Here is a 25,482-nt window from a genome sequence, read left to right on the forward strand (position 1 = left end):
CCTCAGACTATATGTGAAAATTTCCCTCCACAAAATGTCCACCTGACACACGCTGTTTATTACACACAGGTAACTTAGATTTTTCTCAGCGTATAGGCAGAAAAGAGAGAGATTTTCCTCAGACTATATGTGAAAATTTCCCTCCACAAAATGTCCACCTCACACACGCTGTTTATTACACACAGGTCAGTTATATTTTTCTCAGCGTATGGGCAGAAAAGAGAGATTTTCCTCAGACTATATGTGAAAATTTCCCTCCACAAAATGTCCACCTCACACACGCTGTTTATTACACACAGGTCAGTTAGATTTTTCTCAGCGTATAGGCAGATAAAAGAGAGATTTTCCTCAGACTATATGTGAAAATGCCACTACACAGAATGTCCTCCTCTCACACGCTGTTTATTACACACAGGTAACTTAGATTTTTCTCAGCGTATAGGCAGAAAAGAGAGAGATTTTCCTCAGACTATATGTGAAAATTTCCCTCCACAGAATGTACACCTGACACACGCTGTTTATTACACACAGGTCAGTTAGATTTTTCTCAGCGTATGGGCAGAAAAGAGAGATTTTCCTCAGACTATATGTGAAAATTTCCCTCCACAAAATGTCCACCTCACACACGCTGTTTATTACACACAGGTCAGTTAGATTTTTCTCAGCGTATAGGCAGATAAAAGAGAGATTTTCCTCAGACACTATGTGAAAATTTCACTCCACAAAATGTCCACCTGACACACGCTGTTTATTACATACGGGTCAGTTAGATTTTTCTCAGCGTATAGGCAAAAAAGAGATTTTCCTCAGACTATATGTGAAAATTTCCCTCCACAAAATGTCCACCTCACACACGCTGTTTATTACACACAGGTCAGTTAGATTTTTCTCAGCGTATAGGCAGATAAAAGAGAGATTTTCCTCAGACTATATGTGAAAATTTCCCTCCACAAAATGTCCACCTGACACACGCTGTTTATTACACACAGGTAACTTAGATTTTTCTCAGCGTATAGGCAGAAAAGAGAGAGATTTTCCTCAGACTATATGTGAAAATTTCCCTCCACAAAATGTCCACCTGACACACGCTGTTTATTACACACAGGTCAGTTAGATTTTTCTCAGCGTATAGGCAGATAAAAGACAGATTTTCCTCAGACTATATGTGAAAATTTCCCTCCACAAAATGTCCACCTGACACACGCTGTTTATTACACACAGGTAACTTAGATTTTTCTCAGCGTATAGGCAGAAAAGAGAGAGATTTTCCTCAGACTATATGTGAAAATTTTCCTCCACAAAATGTCCACCTCACACACGCTGTTTATTACACACAGGTCAGTTAGATTTTTCTCAGCGTATAGGCAGAAAAGAGAGATATTTTCCTCAGACTATATGTGAAAATGCCACTACACAGAATGTCCTCCTCTCACACGCTGTTTATTACACACAGGTAACTTAGATTCCTCTCAGTGTATAGGCAGAAAAGAGAGAGATTTTATTCAGACTATGTGAAAATTTCCCTCCACAGAATGTCCACCTCACACACGCTGTTTATTACACGCAGGTCAGTTAGATTTTTCTCAGCGTATAGGCAGAAAAAAGAGAGATTTTCCTCAGACTATATGTGAAAATTTCCCTCCACAAAATGTCCACCTGACACACGCTGTTTATTACACACAGGTCAGTTAGATTTTTCTCAGCGTATAGGCAGAAAAGAGAGAGATTTTCCTCAGACTATATGTGAAAATTTCCCTCCACAAAATGTCCACCTCACACACGCTATTTATTACACACAGGTCAGTTAGATTTTTCTCAGCGTATAGGGAGAAAAGAGAGAGATTTTCCTCAGACTATATGTGAAAATGCCACTACACAGAATGTCCTCCTCTCACACGCTGTTTATTACACACAGGTAACTTAGATTTTTCTCAGCGTATGGGCAGAAAAGAGAGATTTTCCTCAGACTATATGTGAAAATTTCACTCCACAAAATGTCCACCTCACACACGCTGTTTATTACACACAGGTCAGTTAGATTCCTCTCAGTGTATAGGCAGAAAAGAGAGAGATTTTCCTCAGACTATGTGAAAATTTCCCTCCACAGAATGTCCACCTCACACACGCTGTTTATTACACACAGGTCAGTTAGATTTTTCTCAGCGTATAGGCAGATAAAAGAGAGATTTTCCTCAGACAATATGTGAAAATTTCCCTCCACAAAATGTCCACCTGACACACGCTGTTTATTACACACAGGTCAGTTAGATTTTTCTCAGCATATAGGCAGATAAAAGAGCGATTTTCCTCAGACTATATGTGAAAATTTCCCTCCACAAACTGTCCACCTCACACACGCTGTTTATTACATACGGGTCAGTTAGATTTTTCTCAGCGTATAGGCAAAAAAGAGATTTTCCTCAGACTATATGTGAAAATTTCCCTCCACAAAATGTCCACCTCACACACGCTGTTTATTACACACAGGTCAGTTAGATTTTTCTCAGCGTATAGGCAGATAAAAGAGAGATTTTCCTCAGACTATATGTGAAAATTTCCCTCCACAAAATGTCCACCTGACACACGCTGTTTATTACACACAGGTAACTTAGATTTTTCTCAGCGTATAGGCAGAAAAGAGAGAGATTTTCCTCAGACTATATGTGAAAATTTCCCTCCACAAAATGTCCACCTCACACACGCTGTTTATTACACACAGGTCAGTTATATTTTTCTCAGCGTATGGGCAGAAAAGAGAGATTTTCCTCAGACTATATGTGAAAATTTCCCTCCACAAAATGTCCACCTCACACACGCTGTTTATTACACACAGGTCAGTTAGATTTTTCTCAGCGTATAGGCAGATAAAAGAGAGATTTTCCTCAGACTATATGTGAAAATGCCACTACACAGAATGTCCTCCTCTCACACGCTGTTTATTACACACAGGTAACTTAGATTTTTCTCAGCGTATAGGCAGAAAAGAGAGAGATTTTCCTCAGACTATATGTGAAAATTTCCCTCCACAGAATGTACACCTGACACACGCTGTTTATTACACACAGGTCAGTTAGATTTTTCTCAGCGTATGGGCAGAAAAGAGAGATTTTCCTCAGACTATATGTGAAAATTTCCCTCCACAAAATGTCCACCTCACACACGCTGTTTATTACACACAGGTCAGTTAGATTTTTCTCAGCGTATAGGCAGATAAAAGAGAGATTTTCCTCAGACACTATGTGAAAATTTCACTCCACAAAATGTCCACCTGACACACGCTGTTTATTACATACGGGTCAGTTAGATTTTTCTCAGCGTATAGGCAAAAAAGAGATTTTCCTCAGACTATATGTGAAAATTTCCCTCCACAAAATGTCCACCTCACACACGCTGTTTATTACACACAGGTCAGTTAGATTTTTCTCAGCGTATAGGCAGATAAAAGAGAGATTTTCCTCAGACTATATGTGAAAATTTCCCTCCACAAAATGTCCACCTGACACACGCTGTTTATTACACACAGGTAACTTAGATTTTTCTCAGCGTATAGGCAGAAAAGAGAGAGATTTTCCTCAGACTATATGTGAAAATTTCCCTCCACAAAATGTCCACCTGACACACGCTGTTTATTACACACAGGTCAGTTAGATTTTTCTCAGCGTATAGGCAGATAAAAGACAGATTTTCCTCAGACTATATGTGAAAATTTCCCTCCACAAAATGTCCACCTGACACACGCTGTTTATTACACACAGGTAACTTAGATTTTTCTCAGCGTATAGGCAGAAAAGAGAGAGATTTTCCTCAGACTATATGTGAAAATTTTCCTCCACAAAATGTCCACCTCACACACGCTGTTTATTACACACAGGTCAGTTAGATTTTTCTCAGCGTATAGGCAGAAAAGAGAGAGATTTTCCTCAGACTATATGTGAAAATGCCACTACACAGAATGTCCTCCTCTCACACGCTGTTTATTACACACAGGTAACTTAGATTCCTCTCAGTGTATAGGCAGAAAAGAGAGAGATTTTATTCAGACTATGTGAAAATTTCCCTCCACAGAATGTACACCTCACACACGCTGTTTATTACACGCAGGTCAGTTAGATTTTTCTCAGCGTATAGGCAGAAAAAAGAGAGATTTTCCTCAGACTATATGTGAAAATTTCCCTCCACAAAATGTCCACCTGACACACGCTGTTTATTACACACAGGTCAGTTAGATTTTTCTCAGCGTATAGGCTGAAAAGAGAGAGATTTTCCTCAGACTATATGTGAAAATTTCCCTCCACAAAATGTCCACCTCACACACGCTATTTATTACACACAGGTCAGTTAGATTTTTCTCAGCGTATAGGGAGAAAAGAGAGAGATTTTCCTCAGACTATATGTGAAAATGCCACTACACAGAATGTCCTCCTCTCACACGCTGTTTATTACACACAGGTAACTTAGATTTTTCTCAGCGTATGGGCAGAAAAGAGAGATTTTCCTCAGACTATATGTGAAAATTTCACTCCACAAAATGTCCACCTCACACACGCTGTTTATTACACACAGGTCAGTTAGATTCCTCTCAGTGTATAGGCAGAAAAGAGAGAGATTTTCCTCAGACTATGTGAAAATTTCCCTCCACAGAATGTCCACCTCACACACGCTGTTTATTACACACAGGTCAGTTAGATTTTTCTCAGCGTATAGGCAGATAAAAGAGAGATTCTCCTCAGACAATATGTGAAAATTTCCCTCCACAAAATGTCCACCTGACACACGCTGTTTATTACACACAGGTCAGTTAGATTTTTCTCAGCATATAGGCAGATAAAAGAGCGATTTTCCTCAGACTATATGTGAAAATTTCCCTCCACAAACTGTCCACCTCACACACGCTGTTTATTACATACGGGTCAGTTAGATTTTTCTCAGCGTATAGGCAAAAAAGAGATTTTCCTCAGACTATATGTGAAAATTTCCCTCCACAAAATGTCCACCTCACACACGCTGTTTATTACACACAGGTCAGTTAGATTTTTCTCAGCGTATAGGCAGATAAAAGAGAGATTTTCCTCAGACTATATGTGAAAATTTCCCTCCACAAAATGTCCACCTGACACACGCTGTTTATTACACACAGGTAACTTAGATTTTTCTCAGCGTATAGGCAGAAAAGAGAGAGATTTTCCTCAGACTATATGTGAAAATTTCCCTCCACAAAATGTCCACCTCACACACGCTGTTTATTACACACAGGTCAGTTATATTTTTCTCAGCGTATGGGCAGAAAAGAGAGATTTTCCTCAGACTATATGTGAAAATTTCCCTCCACAAAATGTCCACCTCACACACGCTGTTTATTACACACAGGTCAGTTAGATTTTTCTCAGCGTATAGGCAGATAAAAGAGAGATTTTCCTCAGACTATATGTGAAAATGCCACTACACAGAATGTCCTCCTCTCACACGCTGTTTATTACACACAGGTAACTTAGATTTTTCTCAGCGTATAGGCAGAAAAGAGAGAGATTTTCCTCAGACTATATGTGAAAATTTCCCTCCACAGAATGTACACCTGACACACGCTGTTTATTACACACAGGTCAGTTAGATTTTTCTCAGCGTATGGGCAGAAAAGAGAGATTTTCCTCAGACTATATGTGAAAATTTCCCTCCACAAAATGTCCACCTCACACACGCTGTTTATTACACACAGGTCAGTTAGATTTTTCTCAGCGTATAGGCAGATAAAAGAGAGATTTTCCTCAGACACTATGTGAAAATTTCACTCCACAAAATGTCCACCTGACACACGCTGTTTATTACATACGGGTCAGTTAGATTTTTCTCAGCGTATAGGCAAAAAAGAGATTTTCCTCAGACTATATGTGAAAATTTCCCTCCACAAAATGTCCACCTCACACACGCTGTTTATTACACACAGGTCAGTTAGATTTTTCTCAGCGTATAGGCAGATAAAAGAGAGATTTTCCTCAGACTATATGTGAAAATTTCCCTCCACAAAATGTCCACCTGACACACGCTGTTTATTACACACAGGTAACTTAGATTTTTCTCAGCGTATAGGCAGAAAAGAGAGAGATTTTCCTCAGACTATATGTGAAAATTTCCCTCCACAAAATGTCCACCTGACACACGCTGTTTATTACACACAGGTCAGTTAGATTTTTCTCAGCGTATAGGCAGATAAAAGACAGATTTTCCTCAGACTATATGTGAAAATTTCCCTCCACAAAATGTCCACCTGACACACGCTGTTTATTACACACAGGTAACTTAGATTTTTCTCAGCGTATAGGCAGAAAAGAGAGAGATTTTCCTCAGACTATATGTGAAAATTTTCCTCCACAAAATGTCCACCTCACACACGCTGTTTATTACACACAGGTCAGTTAGATTTTTCTCAGCGTATAGGCAGAAAAGAGAGAGATTTTCCTCAGACTATATGTGAAAATGCCACTACACAGAATGTCCTCCTCTCACACGCTGTTTATTACACACAGGTAACTTAGATTCCTCTCAGTGTATAGGCAGAAAAGAGAGAGATTTTATTCAGACTATGTGAAAATTTCCCTCCACAGAATGTACACCTCACACACGCTGTTTATTACACGCAGGTCAGTTAGATTTTTCTCAGCGTATAGGCAGAAAAAAGAGAGATTTTCCTCAGACTATATGTGAAAATTTCCCTCCACAAAATGTCCACCTGACACACGCTGTTTATTACACACAGGTCAGTTAGATTTTTCTCAGCGTATAGGCTGAAAAGAGAGAGATTTTCCTCAGACTATATGTGAAAATTTCCCTCCACAAAATGTCCACCTCACACACGCTATTTATTACACACAGGTCAGTTAGATTTTTCTCAGCGTATAGGGAGAAAAGAGAGAGATTTTCCTCAGACTATATGTGAAAATGCCACTACACAGAATGTCCTCCTCTCACACGCTGTTTATTACACACAGGTAACTTAGATTTTTCTCAGCGTATAGGCAGAAAAGAGAGAGATTTTCCTCAGACTATATGTGAAAATTTCCCTCCACAGAATGTACACCTGACACACGCTGTTTATTACACACAGGTCAGTTAGATTTTTCTCAGCGTATGGGCAGAAAAGAGAGATTTTCCTCAGACTATATGTGAAAATTTCACTCCACAAAATGTCCACCTCACACACGCTGTTTATTACACACAGCTCAGTTAGATTCCTCTCAGTGTATAGGCAGAAAAGAGAGATTTTCCTCAGACTATGTGAAAATTTCCCTCCACAGAATGTCCACCTCACACACGCTGTTTATTACACACAGGTCAGTTAGATTTTTCTCAGCGTATAGGCAGATAAAAGAGAGATTTTCCTCAGACAATATGTGAAAATTTCCCTCCACAAAATGTCCACCTGACACACGCTGTTTATTACACACAGGTCAGTTAGATTTTTCTCAGCATATAGGCAGATAAAAGAGCGATTTTCCTCAGACTATATGTGAAAATTTCCCTCCACAAACTGTCCACCTCACACACGCTGTTTATTACATACGGGTCAGTTAGATTTTTCTCAGCGTATAGGCAAAAAAGAGATTTTCCTCAGACTATATGTGAAAATTTCCCTCCACAAAATGTCCACCTCACACACGCTGTTTATTACACACAGGTCAGTTAGATTTTTCTCAGCGTATAGGCAGATAAAAGAGAGATTTTCCTCAGACTATATGTGAAAATTTCCCTCCACAAAATGTCCACCTGACACACGCTGTTTATTACACACAGGTAACTTAGATTTTTCTCAGCGTATAGGCAGAAAAGAGAGAGATTTTCCTCAGACTATATGTGAAAATTTCCCTCCACAAAATGTCCACCTCACACACGCTGTTTATTACACACAGGTCAGTTAGATTTTTCTCAGCGTATGGGCAGAAAAGAGAGATTTTCCTCAGACTATATGTGAAAATTTCCCTCCACAAAATGTCCACCTCACACACGCTGTTTATTACACACAGGTCAGTTAGATTTTTCTCAGCGTATAGGCAGATAAAAGAGAGATTTTCCTCAGACTATATGTGAAAATGCCACTACACAGAATGTCCTCCTCTCACACGCTGTTTATTACACACAGGTAACTTAGATTTTTCTCAGCGTATAGGCAGAAAAGAGAGAGATTTTCCTCAGACTATATGTGAAAATTTCCCTCCACAGAATGTACACCTGACACACGCTGTTTATTACACACAGGTCAGTTAGATTTTTCTCAGCGTATGGGCAGAAAAGAGAGATTTTCCTCAGACTATATGTGAAAATTTCCCTCCACAAAATGTCCACCTCACACACGCTGTTTATTACACACAGGTCAGTTAGATTTTTCTCAGCGTATAGGCAGATAAAAGAGAGATTTTCCTCAGACACTATGTGAAAATTTCACTCCACAAAATGTCCACCTGACACACGCTGTTTATTACATACGGGTCAGTTAGATTTTTCTCAGCGTATAGGCAAAAAAGAGATTTTCCTCAGACTATATGTGAAAATTTCCCTCCACAAAATGTCCACCTCACACACGCTGTTTATTACACACAGGTCAGTTAGATTTTTCTCAGCGTATAGGCAGATAAAAGAGAGATTTTCCTCAGACTATATGTGAAAATTTCCCTCCACAAAATGTCCACCTGACACACGCTGTTTATTACACACAGGTAACTTAGATTTTTCTCAGCGTATAGGCAGAAAAGAGAGAGATTTTCCTCAGACTATATGTGAAAATTTCCCTCCACAAAATGTCCACCTGACACACGCTGTTTATTACACACAGGTCAGTTAGATTTTTCTCAGCGTATAGGCAGATAAAAGACAGATTTTCCTCAGACTATATGTGAAAATTTCCCTCCACAAAATGTCCACCTGACACACGCTGTTTATTACACACAGGTAACTTAGATTTTTCTCAGCGTATAGGCAGAAAAGAGAGAGATTTTCCTCAGACTATATGTGAAAATTTTCCTCCACAAAATGTCCACCTCACACACGCTGTTTATTACACACAGGTCAGTTAGATTTTTCTCAGCGTATAGGCAGAAAAGAGAGAGATTTTCCTCAGACTATATGTGAAAATGCCACTACACAGAATGTCCTCCTCTCACACGCTGTTTATTACACACAGGTAACTTAGATTCCTCTCAGTGTATAGGCAGAAAAGAGAGAGATTTTATTCAGACTATGTGAAAATTTCCCTCCACAGAATGTACACCTCACACACGCTGTTTATTACACGCAGGTCAGTTAGATTTTTCTCAGCGTATAGGCAGAAAAAAGAGAGATTTTCCTCAGACTATATGTGAAAATTTCCCTCCACAAAATGTCCACCTGACACACGCTGTTTATTACACGCAGGTCAGTTAGATTTTTCTCAGCGTATAGGCTGAAAAGAGAGAGATTTTCCTCAGACTATATGTGAAAATTTCCCTCCACAAAATGTCCACCTCACACACGCTATTTATTACACACAGGTCAGTTAGATTTTTCTCAGCGTATAGGGAGAAAAGAGAGAGATTTTCCTCAGACTATATGTGAAAATGCCACTACACAGAATGTCCTCCTCTCACACGCTGTTTATTACACACAGGTAACTTAGATTTTTCTCAGCGTATAGGCAGAAAAGAGAGAGATTTTCCTCAGACTATATGTGAAAATTTCCCTCCACAGAATGTACACCTGACACACGCTGTTTATTACACACAGGTCAGTTAGATTTTTCTCAGCGTATGGGCAGAAAAGAGAGATTTTCCTCAGACTATATGTGAAAATTTCACTCCACAAAATGTCCACCTCACACACGCTGTTTATTACACACAGCTCAGTTAGATTCCTCTCAGTGTATAGGCAGAAAAGAGAGAGATTTTCCTCAGACTATGTGAAAATTTCCCTCCACAGAATGTCCACCTCACACACGCTGTTTATTACACACAGGTCAGTTAGATTTTTCTCAGCGTATACGCAGATAAAAGAGAGATTTTCCTCAGACAATATGTGAAAATTTCCCTCCACAAAATGTCCACCTGACACACGCTGTTTATTACACACAGGTCAGTTAGATTTTTCTCAGCATATAGGCAGATAAAAGAGCGATTTTCCTCAGACTATATGTGAAAATTTCCCTCCACAAACTGTCCACCTCACACACGCTGTTTATTACATACGGGTCAGTTAGATTTTTCTCAGCGTATAGGCAAAAAAGAGATTTTCCTCAGACTATATGTGAAAATTTCCCTCCACAAAATGTCCACCTGACACACGCTGTTTATTACACACAGGTAACTTAGATTTTTCTCAGCGTATAGGCAGAAAAGAGAGAGATTTTCCTCAGACTATATGTGAAAATTTCCCTCCACAAAATGTCCACCTCACACACGCTGTTTATTACACACAGGTCAGTTAGATTTTTCTCAGCGTATGGGCAGAAAAGAGAGATTTTCCTCAGACTATATGTGAAAATTTCCCTCCACAAAATGTCCACCTCACACACGCTGTTTATTACACACAGGTCAGTTAGATTTTTCTCAGCGTATAGGCAGATAAAAGAGAGATTTTCCTCAGACTATATGTGAAAATGCCACTACACAGAATGTCCTCCTCTCACACGCTGTTTATTACACACAGGTAACTTAGATTCCTCTCAGTGTATAGGCAGAAAAGAGAGAGATTTTATTCAGACTATGTGAAAATTTCCCTCCACAGAATGTACACCTCACACACGCTGTTTATTACACGCAGGTCAGTTAGATTTTTCTCAGCGTATAGGCAGAAAAAAGAGAGATTTTCCTCAGACTATATGTGAAAATTTCCCTCCACAAAATGTCCACCTGACACACGCTGTTTATTACACACAGGTCAGTTAGATTTTTCTCAGCGTATAGGCAGAAAAGAGAGAGATTTTCCTCAGACTATATGTGAAAATTTCCCTCCACAAAATGTCCACCTCACACACGCTATTTATTACACACAGGTAACTTAGATTTTTCTCAGCGTATAGGCAGAAAAGAGAGAGATTTTCCTCAGACTATATGTGAAAATGCCACTACACAGAATGTCCTCCTCTCACACGCTGTTTATTACACACAGGTAACTTAGATTTTTCTCAGCGTATAGGCAGAAAAGAGAGAGATTTTCCTCAGACTATATGTGAAAATTTCCCTCCACAGAATGTACACCTGACACACGCTGTTTATTACACACAGGTCAGTTAGATTTTTCTCAGCGTATGGGCAGAAAAGAGAGATTTTCCTCAGACTATATGTGAAAATTTCACTCCACAAAATGTCCACCTCACACACGCTGTTTATTACACACAGCTCAGTTAGATTCCTCTCAGTGTATAGGCAGAAAAGAGAGAGATTTTCCTCAGACTATGTGAAAATTTCCCTCCACAGAATGTCCACCTCACACACGCTGTTTATTACACACAGGTCAGTTAGATTTTTCTCAGCGTATACGCAGATAAAAGAGAGATTTTCCTCAGACAATATGTGAAAATTTCCCTCCACAAAATGTCCACCTGACACACGCTGTTTATTACACACAGGTCAGTTAGATTTTTCTCAGCATATAGGCAGATAAAAGAGCGATTTTCCTCAGACTATGGGCTTAGTCAGACGGGCGTTTTTTGCCGCGATTTGCGCATGCGCATGCGTCCGGCGATTTTTTAAAACCATTGCTTCGCAATGGTATCGGACACATGAGCGCTTTTTATGCGCTCGTCCGAAAAATTATAGAACAAAAAATCGCAGATCGCACCTATCTGCGATCTGCGATTCCTGTTCGCTTCTGTATATGCGCTCAATGGGGCCGGCGGCAGCAGCGCCGACCCCATTGAGAACATATAGAAGACAAATCATTCTTCTCTGCCACAGCTGTAACAGCTGTGGCAGAGAAGAGCGATGTTTGCCCATTGAATTCAATGGAGCGGCAATACAGCCGCTCCATTGAAAGCAATGGGCTGCCGGCGTGCGCGGGGTTAATTGTCGGGAAGGGGTTAAATATATAAACCCTTCCCTGCAATTCATGCTAAAATGTGTTAAAATAAAAAAAAATTGTATACTCACCTTTCCGCTGCAGCCGGAGTCCAGCCGCGGCCGCTGTCAGTTCTCCTGAACTGCTTCTCGGCACTATTCAGCCGGCGGGGCTTTAAAATCCCCGCCTGCTGAATGATCCGCCTCTGATTGGTCACAGCCTGACCAATCAGAGGCCGGTTTCACTCACACACCCATTCATGAATTCATGAATGGGTGAGTGACTGCTGCCTCTCAGCGCTGAGCCAATCAGGGGCAGGTCTGACTCACATCCATTCATGAATTCATGAATGGGTGTGAGTGAGGCATGCCTCTGATTGGCTCAGCGCTGAGCCAATCAGGGGGCAGGTCTGACTCACACCCCCTTCACACCCACTGCAGGACGGCTGCCCGGAGCTGCAGGCAGAAGGTGAGAATGCAATTTTTTTTTATTTTAACACATTTTAGGATGGATTGCAGGTAAGGGCTTATATATTTAAGCCCTTACCGACAATTCATCCCGGGCTCGCCCGCAGCGCATTGCTTTCAATGGAGACGGCTGTATTGCCGTCTCCATTGAATGCAATGCGCTGGACAGCTCCGGCCCGTTTCTAATGAAACGCGGCTAGGAGCAGATTTTCGGGCGATTTGCGGGCGACTTGCGCGCACCGGTCACGCGATTTGCGGATGCGCATCCGTCATGCGATCCGCAAATCGCTGCAAAAAACGCCCGTCTGACTAAGGCCTATATGTGAAAATTTCCCTCCACAAACTGTCCACCTCACACACGCTGTTTATTACATACGGGTCAGTTAGATTTTTCTCACCGTATAGGCAAAAAAGAGACTTTCCTCAGACTATATGTGAAAATTTCCCTCCACAAAATGTCCACCTGACACACGCTGTTTATTACACACAGGTAACTTAGATTTTTCTCAGCGTATAGGCAGAAAAGAGAGAGATTTTCCTCAGACTATATGTGAAAATTTCCCTCCACAAAATGTCCACCTCACACACGCTGTTTATTACACACAGGTCAGTTAGATTTTTCTCAGCGTATGGGCAGAAAAGAGAGATTTTCCTCAGACTATATGTGAAAATTTCCCTCCACAAAATGTCCACCTCACACACGCTGTTTATTACACACAGGTCAGTTAGATTTTTCTCAGCGTATAGGCAGATAAAAGAGAGATTTTCCTCAGACTATATGTGAAAATGCCACTACACAGAATGTCCTCCTCTCACACGCTGTTTATTACACACAGGTAACTTAGATTTTTCTCAGCGTATAGGCAGAAAAGAGAGAGATTTTCCTCAGACTATATGTGAAAATTTCCCTCCACAGAATGTACACCTGACACACGCTGTTTATTACACACAGGTCAGTTAGATTTTTCTCAGCGTATGGGCAGAAAAGAGAGATTTTCCTCAGACTATATGTGAAAATTTCCCTCCACAAAATGTCCACCTCACACACGCTGTTTATTACACACAGGTCAGTTAGATTTTTCTCAGCGTATAGGCAGATAAAAGAGAGATTTTCCTCAGACACTATGTGAAAATTTCCCTCCACAAAATGTCCACCTGACACACGCTGTTTATTACATACGGGTCAGTTAGATTTTTCTCAGCGTATAGGCAAAAAAGAGATTTTCCTCAGACTATATGTGAAAATTTCCCTCCACAAAATGTCCACCTCACACACGCTGTTTATTACACACAGGTCAGTTAGATTTTTCTCAGCGTATAGGCAGATAAAAGAGAGATTTTCCTCAGACTATATGTGAAAATTTCCCTCCACAAAATGTCCACCTGACACACGCTGTTTATTACACACAGGTAACTTAGATTTTTCTCAGCGTATAGGCAGAAAAGAGAGAGATTTTCCTCAGACTATATGTGAAAATTTCCCTCCACAAAATGTCCACCTGACACACGCTGTTTATTACACACAGGTCAGTTAGATTTTTCTCAGCGTATAGGCAGATAAAAGACAGATTTTCCTCAGACTATATGTGAAAATTTCCCTCCACAAAATGTCCACCTGACACACGCTGTTTATTACACACAGGTAACTTAGATTTTTCTCAGCGTATAGGCAGAAAAGAGAGAGATTTTCCTCAGACTATATGTGAAAATTTTCCTCCACAAAATGTCCACCTCACACACGCTGTTTATTACACACAGGTCAGTTAGATTTTTCTCAGCGTATAGGCAGAAAAGAGAGAGATTTTCCTCAGACTATATGTGAAAATGCCACTACACAGAATGTCCTCCTCTCACACGCTGTTTATTACACACAGGTAACTTAGATTCCTCTCAGTGTATAGGCAGAAAAGAGAGAGATTTTATTCAGACTATGTGAAAATTTCCCTCCACAGAATGTACACCTCACACACGCTGTTTATTACACGCAGGTCAGTTAGATTTTTCTCAGCGTATAGGCAGAAAAAAGAGAGATTTTCCTCAGACTATATGTGAAAATTTCCCTCCACAAAATGTCCACCTGACACACGCTATTTATTACACACAGGTCAGTTAGATTTTTCTCAGCGTATAGGGAGAAAAGAGAGAGATTTTCCTCAGACTATATGTGAAAATGCCACTACACAGAATGTCCTCCTCTCACACGCTGTTTATTACACACAGGTAACTTAGATTTTTCTCAGCGTATAGGCAGAAAAGAGAGAGATTTTCCTCAGACTATATGTGAAAATTTCCCTCCACAGAATGTACACCTGACACACGCTGTTTATTACACACAGGTCAGTTAGATTTTTCTCAGCGTATGGGCAGAAAAGAGAGATTTTCCTCAGACTATATGTGAAAATTTCACTCCACAAAATGTCCACCTCACACACGCTGTTTATTACACACAGCTCAGTTAGATTCCTCTCAGTGTATAGGCAGAAAAGAGAGAGATTTTCCTCAGACTATGTGAAAATTTCCCTCCACAGAATGTCCACCTCACACACGCTGTTTATTACACACAGGTCAGTTAGATTTTTCTCAGCGTATACGCAGATAAAAGAGAGATTTTCCTCAGACAATATGTGAAAATTTCCCTCCACAAAATGTCCACCTGACACACGCTGTTTATTACACACAGGTCAGTTAGATTTTTCTCAGCATATAGGCAGATAAAAGAGCGATTTTCCTCAGACTATATGTGAAAATTTCCCTCCACAAACTGTCCACCTCACACACGCTGTTTATTACATACGGGTCAGTTAGATTTTTCTCAGCGTATAGGCAAAAAAGAGATTTTCCTCAGACTATATGTGAAAATTTCCCTCCACAAAATGTCCACCTGACACACGCTGTTTATTACACACAGGTAACTTAGATTTTTCTCAGCGTATAGGCAGAAAAGAGAGAGATTTTCCTCAGACTATATGTGAAAATTTCCCTCCACAAAATGTCCACCTCACACACGCTGTTTATTACACACAGGTCAGTTAGATTTTTCTCAGCGTATGGGCAGAAAAGAGAGATTTTCCTCAGACTATATGTGAAAATTTCCCTCCACAAAATGTCCACCTCACACACGCTGTTTATTACACACAGGTCAGTTAGATTTTTCTCAGCGTATAGGCAGATAAAAGAGAGATTTTCCTCAGACTATATGTGAAACTGCCACTACACAGAATGTCCTCCTCTCACACGCTGTTTATTACACACAGGTAACTTAGATTCCTCTCAGTGTATAGGCAGAAAAGAGAGAGATTTTATTCAGACTATGTGAAAATTTCCCTCCACAGAATGTACACCTCACACACGCTGTTTATTACACGCAGGTCAGTTAGATTTTTCTCAGCGTATAGGCAGAAAAAAGAGAGATTTTCCTCAGACTATATGTGAAAATTTCCCTCCACAAAATGTCCACCTGACACACGCTGTTTATTACACACAGGTCAGTTAGATTTTTCTCAGCGTATAGGCAGAAAAGAGAGAGATTTTCCTCAGACTATATGTGAAAATTTCCCTCCACAAAATGTCCACCTCACACACGCTATTTATTACACACAGGTCAGTTAGATTTTTCTCAGCGTATAGGGAGAAAAGAGAGAGATTTTCCTCAGACTATATGTGAAAATGCCACTACACAGAATGTCCTCCTCTCACACGCTGTTTATTACACACAGGTAACTTAGATTTTTCTCAGCGTATAGGCAGAAAAGAGAGAGATTTTCCTCAGACTATATGTGAAAATTTCCCTCCACAGAATGTACACCTGACACACGCTGTTTATTACACACAGGTCAGTTAGATTTTTCTCAGCGTATGGGCAGAAAAGAGAGATTTTCCTCAGACTATATGTGAAAATTTCACTCCACAAAATGTCCACCTCACACACGCTGTTTATTACACACAGCTCAGTTAGATTCCTCTCAGTGTATAGGCAGAAAAGAGAGAGATTTTCCTCAGACTATGTGAAAATTTCCCTCCACAGAATGTCCACCTCACACACGCTGTTTATTACACACAGGTCAGTTAGATTTTTCTCAGCGTATACGCAGATAAAAGAGAGATTTTCCTCAGACAATATGTGAAAATTTCCCTCCACAAAATGTCCACCTGACACACGCTGTTTATTACACACAGGTCAGTTAGATTTTTCTCAGCATATAGGCAGATAAAAGAGCGATTTTCCTCAGACTATATGTGAAAATTTCCCTCCACAAACTGTCCACCTCACACACGCTGTTTATTACATACGGGTCAGTTAGATTTTTCTCACCGTATAGGCAAAAAAGAGACTTTCCTCAGACTATATGTGAAAATTTCCCTCCACAAAATGTCCACCTGACACACGCTGTTTATTACACACAGGTAACTTAGATTTTTCTCAGCGTATAGGCAGAAAAGAGAGAGATTTTCCTCAGACTATATGTGAAAATTTCCCTCCACAAAATGTCCACCTCACACACGCTGTTTATTACACACAGGTCAGTTAGATTTTTCTCAGCGTATGGGCAGAAAAGAGAGATTTTCCTCAGACTATATGTGAAAATTTCCCTCCATTAAATGTCCACCTCACACACGCTGTTTATTACACACAGGTCAGTTAGATTTTTCTCAGCGTATAGGCAGATAAAAGAGAGATTTTCCTCAGACTATATGTGAAAATGCCACTACACAGAATGTCCTCCTCTCACACGCTGTTTATTACACACAGGTAACTTAAATTTTTCTCAGCGTATAGGCAGAAAAGAGAGAGATTTTCCTCAGACTATATGTGAAAATTTCCCTCCACAGAATGTACACCTGACACACGCTGTTTATTACACACAGGTCAGTTAGATTTTTCTCAGCGTATGGGCAGAAAAGAGAGATTTTCCTCAGACTATATGTGAAAATTTCCCTCCACAAAATGTCCACCTCACACACGCTGTTTATTACACACAGGTCAGTTAGATTTTTCTCAGCGTATAGGCAGATAAAAGAGAGATTTTCCTCAGACACTATGTGAAAATTTCCCTCCACAAAATGTCCACCTGACACACGCTGTTTATTACATACGGGTCAGTTAGATTTTTCTCAGCGTATAGGCAAAAAAGAGATTTTCCTCAGACTATATGTGAAAATTTCCCTCCACAAAATGTCCACCTCACACACGCTGTTTATTACACACAGGTCAGTTAGATTTTTCTCAGCGTATAGGCAGATAAAAGAGAGATTTTCCTCAGACTATATGTGAAAATTTCCCTCCACAAAATGTCCACCTGACACACGCTGTTTATTACACACAGGTCAGTTAGATTTTTCTCAGCGTATAGGCAGATAAAAGAGAGATTTTCCTCAGACTATATGTGAAAATGCCACTACACAGAATGTCCTCCTCTCACACGCTGTTTATTACACACAGGTAACTTAAATTTTTCTCAGCGTATAGGCAGAAAAGAGAGAGATTTTCCTCAGACTATATGTGAAAATTTCCCTCCACAGAATGTACACCTGACACACGCTGTTTATTACACACAGGTCAGTTAGATTTTTCTCAGCGTATGGGCAGAAAAGAGAGATTTTCCTCAGACTATATGTGAAAATTTCCCTCCACAAAATGTCCACCTCACACACGCTGTTTATTACACACAGGTCAGTTAGATTTTTCTCAGCGTATAGGCAGATAAAAGAGAGATTTTCCTCAGACACTATGTGAAAATTTCCCTCCACAAAATGTCCACCTGACACACGCTGTTTATTACATACGGGTCAGTTAGATTTTTCTCAGCGTATAGGCAAAAAAGAGATTTTCCTCAGACTATATGTGAAAATTTCCCTCCACAAAATGTCCACCTCACACACGCTGTTTATTACACACAGGTCAGTTAGATTTTTCTCAGCGTATAGGCAGATAAAAGAGAGATTTTCCTCAGACTATATGTGAAAATTTCCCTCCACAAAATGTCCACCTGACACACGCTGTTTATTACACACAGGTAACTTAGATTTTTCTCAGCGTATAGGCAGAAAAGAGAGAGATTTTCCTCAGACTATATGTGAAAATTTCCCTCCACAAAATGTCCACCTGACACACGCTGTTTATTACACACAGGTCAGTTAGATTTTTCTCAGCGTATAGGCAGATAAAAGACAGATTTTCCTCAGACTATATGTGAAAATTTCCCTCCACAAAATGTCCACCTGACACACGCTGTTTATTACACACAGGTAACTTAGATTTTTCTCAGCGTATAGGCAGAAAAGAGAGAGATTTTCCTCAGACTATATGTGAAAATTTTCCTCCACAAAATGTCCACCTCACACACGCTGTTTATTACACACAGGTCAGTTAGATTTTTCTCAGCGTATAGGCAGAAAAGAGAGAGATTTTCCTCAGACTATATGTGAAAATGCCACTACACAGAATGTCCTCCTCTCACACGCTGTTTATTACACACAGGTAACTTAGATTCCTCTCAGTGTATAGGCAGAAAAGAGAGAGATTTTATTCAGACTATGTGAAAATTTCCCTCCACAGAATGTCCACCTCACACACGCTGTTTATTACACACAGGTCAGTAAGATTCCTCTCAGTGTATAGGCAGAAAAGAGAGAGATTTTCCTCAGACTATATGTGAAAATTTCCCTCCACAAAATGTCCACCTGACACACGCTGTTTATTACACACAGGTCAGTTAGATTTTTCTCAGCGTATAGGCAGAAAAGAGAGAGATTTTCCTCAGACTATATGTGAAAATTTCCCTCCACAAAATGTCCACCTCACACACGCTATTTATTACACACAGGTCAGTTAGATTTTTCTCAGCGTATAGGCAGAAAAGAGAGAGATTTTCCTCAGACTATATGTGAAAATGCCACTACACAGAATGTCCTCCTCTCACACGCTGTTTATTACACACAGGTAACTTAGATTTTTCTCAGCGTATAGGCAGAAAAGAGAGAGATTTTCCTCAGACTATATGTGAAAATTTCCCTCCACAGAATGTACACCTGACACACGCTGTTTATTACACACAGGTCAGTTAGATTTTTCTCAGCGTATGGGCAGAAAAGAGAGATTTTCCTCAGACTATATGTGAAAATTTCACTCCACAAAATGTCCACCTCACACACGCTGTTTATTACACACAGGTCAGTTAGATTCCTCTCAGTGTATAGGCAGAAAAGAGAGAGATTTTCCTCAGACTATGTGAAAATTTCCCTCCACAGAATGTCCACCTCACACACGCTGTTTAGTACACACAGGTCAGTTAGATTTTTCTCAGCGTATACGCAGATAAAAGAGAGATTTTCCTCAGACAATATGTGAAAATTTCCCTCCACAAAATGTCCACCTGACACACGCTGTTTATTACACACAGGTCAGTTAGATTTTTCTCAGCATATAGGCAGATAAAAGAGCGATTTTCCTCAGACTATATGTGAAAATTTCCCTCCACAAACTGTCCACCTCACACACGCTGTTTATTACATACGGGTCAGTTAGATTTTTCTCAGCGTATAGGCAAAAAAGTGATTTTCCTCAGACTATATGTGAAAATTTCCCTCCACAAAATGTCCACCTCACACACGCTGTTTATTACACACAGGTCAGTTAGATTTTTCTCAGCGTATAGGCAGATAAAAGAGAGATTTTCCTCAGACTATATGTGAAAATTTCCCTCCACAAAATGTCCACCTGACACACGCTGTTTATTACACACAGGTAACTTAGATTTTTCTCAGCGTATAGGCAGAAAAGAGAGAGATTTTCCTCAGACTATATGTGAAAATGCCACTACACAGAATGTCCTCCTCTCACACGCTGTTTATCACACACAGGTAACTTAAATTTTTCTCAGTGTATAGGCAAAAAAGAGAGAGATTTTCCTCAGACTATGTGAAAATTTCCCTCCACAGAATGTCCACCTCACACACGCTGTTTATTACACACAGGTCAGTTAGATTTTTCTCAGCGTATAGGCAGAAAAAAGAGAGATTTTCCTCAGACTATATGCGAAAATTTCCCTCCACAAAATGTCCACCTGACACACGCTGTTTATTATACACAGGTAACTTAGATTTTTCTCAGCGTATAGGCAGAAAAGAGAGAGATTTTCCTCAGACTATATGTGAAAATTTCCCTCCACAAAATGTCCACCTCACACACGCTATTTATTACACACAGGTCAGTTAGATTTTTCTCAGCGTATAGGGAGAAAAGAGAGAGATTTTCCTCAGACTATATGTGAAAATGCCACTACACAGAATGTCCTCCTCTCACACGCTGTTTATTACACACAGGTAACTTAGATTTTTCTCAGCGTATAGGCAGAAAAGAGAGAGATTTTCCTCAGACTATATGTGAAAATTTCCCTCCACAGAATGTACACCTGACACACGCTGTTTATTACACACAGGTCAGTTAGATTTTTCTCAGCGTATGGGCAGAAAAGAGAGATTTTCCTCAGACTATATGTGAAAATTTCCCTCCACAAAATGTCCACCTCACACACGCTGTTTATTACACACAGGTCAATTAGATTTTTCTCAGCGTTTAGGCAAAAAAGAGATTTTCCTCAGACTATATGTGAAAATTTCCCTCCACAAAATGTCCACCTCACACACGCTGTTTATTACACACAGGTCAGTTAGATTTTTCTCAGCGTATAGGCAGATAAAAGAGAGATTTTCCTCAGACTATATGTGAAAATGCCACTACACAGAATGTCCTCCTCTCACACGCTGTTTATTACACACAGGTAACTTAGATTTTTCTCAGCGTATAGGCAGAAAAGAGAGAGATTTTCCTCAGACTATATGTGAAAATTTCCCTCCACAGAATGTACACCTGACACACGCTGTTTATTACACACAGGTCAGTTAGATTTTTCTCAGCGTATGGGCAGAAAAGAGAGATTTTCCTCAGACTATATGTGAAAATTTCCCTCCACAAAATGTCCACCTCACACACGCTGTTTATTACACACAGGTCAGTTAGATTTTTCTCAGCGTATAGGCAGATAAAAGAGAGATTTTCCTCAGACACTATGTGAAAATTTCCCTCCACAAAATGTCCACCTGACACACGCTGTTTATTACATACGGGTCAGTTAGATTTTTCTCAGCGTATAGGCAAAAAAGAGATTTTCCTCAGACTATATGTGAAAATTTCCCTCCACAAAATGTCCACCTCACACACGCTGTTTATTACACACAGGTCAGTTAGATTTTTCTCAGCGTATAGGCAGATAAAAGAGAGATTTTCCTCAGACTATATGTGAAAATTTCCCTCCACAAAATGTCCACCTGACACACGCTGTTTATTACACACAGGTAACTTAGATTTTTCTCAGCGTATAGGCAGAAAAGAGAGAGATTTTCCTCAGACTATATGTGAAAATTTCCCTCCACAAAATGTCCACCTGACACACGCTGTTTATTACACACAGGTCAGTTAGATTTTTCTCAGCGTATAGGCAGATAAAAGACAGATTTTCCTCAGACTATATGTGAAAATTTCCCTCCACAAAATGTCCACCTGACACACGCTGTTTATTACACACAGGTAACTTAGATTTTTCTCAGCGTATAGGCAGAAAAGAGAGAGATTTTCCTCAGACTATATGTGAAAATGCCACTACACAGAATGTCCTCCTCTCACACGCTGTTTATCACACACAGGTAACTTAAATTTTTCTCAGTGTATAGGCAAAAAAGAGAGAGATTTTCCTCAGACTATGTGAAAATTTCCCTCCACAGAATGTCCACCTCACACACGCTGTTTATTACACACAGGTCAGTTAGATTTTTCTCAGCGTATAGGCAGAAAAAAGAGAGATTTTCCTCAGACTATATGCGAAAATTTCCCTCCACAAAATGTCCACCTGACACACGCTGTTTATTATACACAGGTAACTTAGATTTTTCTCAGCGTATAGGCAGAAAAGAGAGAGATTTTCCTCAGACTATATGTGAAAATTTCCCTCCACAAAATGTCCACCTCACACACGCTATTTATTACACACAGGTCAGTTAGATTTTTCTCAGCGTATAGGGAGAAAAGAGAGAGATTTTCCTCAGACTATATGTGAAAATGCCACTACACAGAATGTCCTCCTCTCACACGCTGTTTATTACACACAGGTAACTTAGATTTTTCTCAGCGTATAGGCAGAAAAGAGAGAGATTTTCCTCAGACTATATGTGAAAATTTCCCTCCACAGAATGTACACCTGACACACGCTGTTTATTACACACAGGTCAGTTAGATTTTTCTCAGCGTATGGGCAGAAAAGAGAGATTTTCCTCAGACTATATGTGAAAATTTCCCTCCACAAAATGTCCACCTCACACACGCTGTTTATTACACACAGGTCAATTAGATTTTTCTCAGCGTTTAGGCAAAAAAGAGATTTTCCTCAGACTATATGTGAAAATTTCCCTCCACAAAATGTCCACCTCACACACGCTGTTTATTACACACAGGTCAGTTAGATTTTTCTCAGCGTATAGGCAGATAAAAGAGAGATTTTCCTCAGACTATATGTGAAAATGCCACTACACAGAATGTCCTCCTCTCACACGCTGTTTATTACACACAGGTAACTTAGATTTTTCTCAGCGTATAGGCAGAAAAGAGAGAGATTTTCCTCAGACTATATGTGAAAATTTCCCTCCACAGAATGTACACCTGACACACGCTGTTTATTACACACAGGTCAGTTAGATTTTTCTCAGCGTATGGGCAGAAAAGAGAGATTTTCCTCAGACTATATGTGAAAATTTCCCTCCACAAAATGTCCACCTCACACACGCTGTTTATTACACACAGGTCAGTTAGATTTTTCTCAGCGTATAGGCAGATAAAAGAGAGATTTTCCTCAGACACTATGTGAAAATTTCCCTCCACAAAATGTCCACCTGACACACGCTGTTTATTACATACGGGTCAGTTAGATTTTTCTCAGCGTATAGGCAAAAAAGAGATTTTCCTCAGACTATATGTGAAAATTTCCCTCCACAAAATGTCCACCTCACACACGCTGTTTATTACACACAGGTCAGTTAGATTTTTCTCAGCGTATAGGCAGATAAAAGAGAGATTTTCCTCAGACTATATGTGAAAATTTCCCTCCACAAAATGTCCACCTGACACACGCTGTTTATTACACACAGGTAACTTAGATTTTTCTCAGCGTATAGGCAGAAAAGAGAGAGATTTTCCTCAGACTATATGTGAAAATTTCCCTCCACAAAATGTCCACCTGACACACGCTGTTTATTACACACAGGTCAGTTAGATTTTTCTCAGCGTATAGGCAGATAAAAGACAGATTTTCCTCAGACTATATGTGAAAATTTCCCTCCACAAAATGTCCACCTGACACACGCTGTTTATTACACACAGGTAACTTAGATTTTTCTCAGCGTATAGGCAGAAAAGAGAGAGATTTTCCTCAGACTATATGTGAAAATTTCCCTCCACAAAATGTCCACCTCACACACGCTGTTTATTACACACAGGTCAGTTAGATTTTTCTCAGCGTATAGGCAGAAAAGAGAGAGATTTTCCTCAGACTATATGTGAAAATGCCACTACACAGAATGTCCTCCTCTCACACGCTGTTTATTACACACAGGTAACTTAGATTCCTCTCAGTGTATAGGCAGAAAAGAGAGAGATTTTATTCAGACTATGTGAAAATTTCCCTCCACAGAATGTACACCTCACACACGCTGTTTATTACACGCAGGTCAGTTAGATTTTTCTCAGCGTATAGGCAGAAAAAAGAGAGATTTTCCTCAGACTATATGTGAAAATTTCCCTCCACAAAATGTCCACCTGACACACGCTGTTTATTACACACAGGTCAGTTAGATTTTTCTCAGCGTATAGGCAGAAAAGAGAGAGATTTTCCTCAGACTATATGTGAAAATTTCCCTCCACAAAATGTCCACCTCACACACGCTATTTATTACACACAGGTCAGTTAGATTTTTCTCAGCGTATAGGGAGAAAAGAGAGAGATTTTCCTCAGACTATATGTGAAAATGCCACTACACAGAATGTCCTCCTCTCACACGCTGTTTATTACACACAGGTAACTTAGATTTTTCTCAGCGTATAGGCAGAAAAGAGAGAGATTTTCCTCAGACTATATGTGAAAATTTCCCTCCACAGAATGTACACCTGACACACGCTGTTTATTACACACAGGTCAGTTAGATTTTTCTCAGCGTATGGGCAGAAAAGAGAGATTTTCCTCAGACTATATGTGAAAATTTCACTCCACAAAATGTCCACCTCACACACGCTGTTTATTACACACAGCTCAGTTAGATTCCTCTCAGTGTATAGGCAGAAAAGAGAGAGATTTTCCTCAGACTATGTGAAAATTTCCCTCCACAGAATGTCCACCTCACACACGCTGTTTATTACACACAGGTCAGTTAGATTTTTCTCAGCGTATACGCAGATAAAAGAGAGATTTTCCTCAGACAATATGTGAAAATTTCCCTCCACAAAATGTCCACCTGACACACGCTGTTTATTACACACAGGTCAGTTAGATTTTTCTCAGCATATAGGCAGATAAAAGAGCGATTTTCCTCAGACTATATGTGAAAATTTCCCTCCACAAACTGTCCACCTCACACACGCTGTTTATTACATACGGGTCAGTTAGATTTTTCTCAGCGTATAGGCAAAAAAGAGATTTTCCTCAGACTACATGTGAAAATTTCCCTCCACAAAATGTCCACCTGACACACGCTGTTTATTACACACAGGTAACTTAGATTTTTCTCAGCGTATAGGCAGAAAAGAGAGAGATTTTCCTCAGACTATATGTGAAAATTTCCCTCCACAAAATGTCCACCTCACACACGCTGTTTATTACACACAGGTCAGTTAGATTTTTCTCAGCGTATGGGCAGAAAAGAGAGATTTTCCTCAGACTATATGTGAAAATTTCCCTCC

The sequence above is a fragment of the Eleutherodactylus coqui genome, chromosome 1 (genome assembly GCF_035609145.1).
Source record: "Eleutherodactylus coqui strain aEleCoq1 chromosome 1, aEleCoq1.hap1, whole genome shotgun sequence".
Taxonomy (NCBI): Eukaryota; Metazoa; Chordata; class Amphibia; order Anura; family Eleutherodactylidae; genus Eleutherodactylus; species Eleutherodactylus coqui.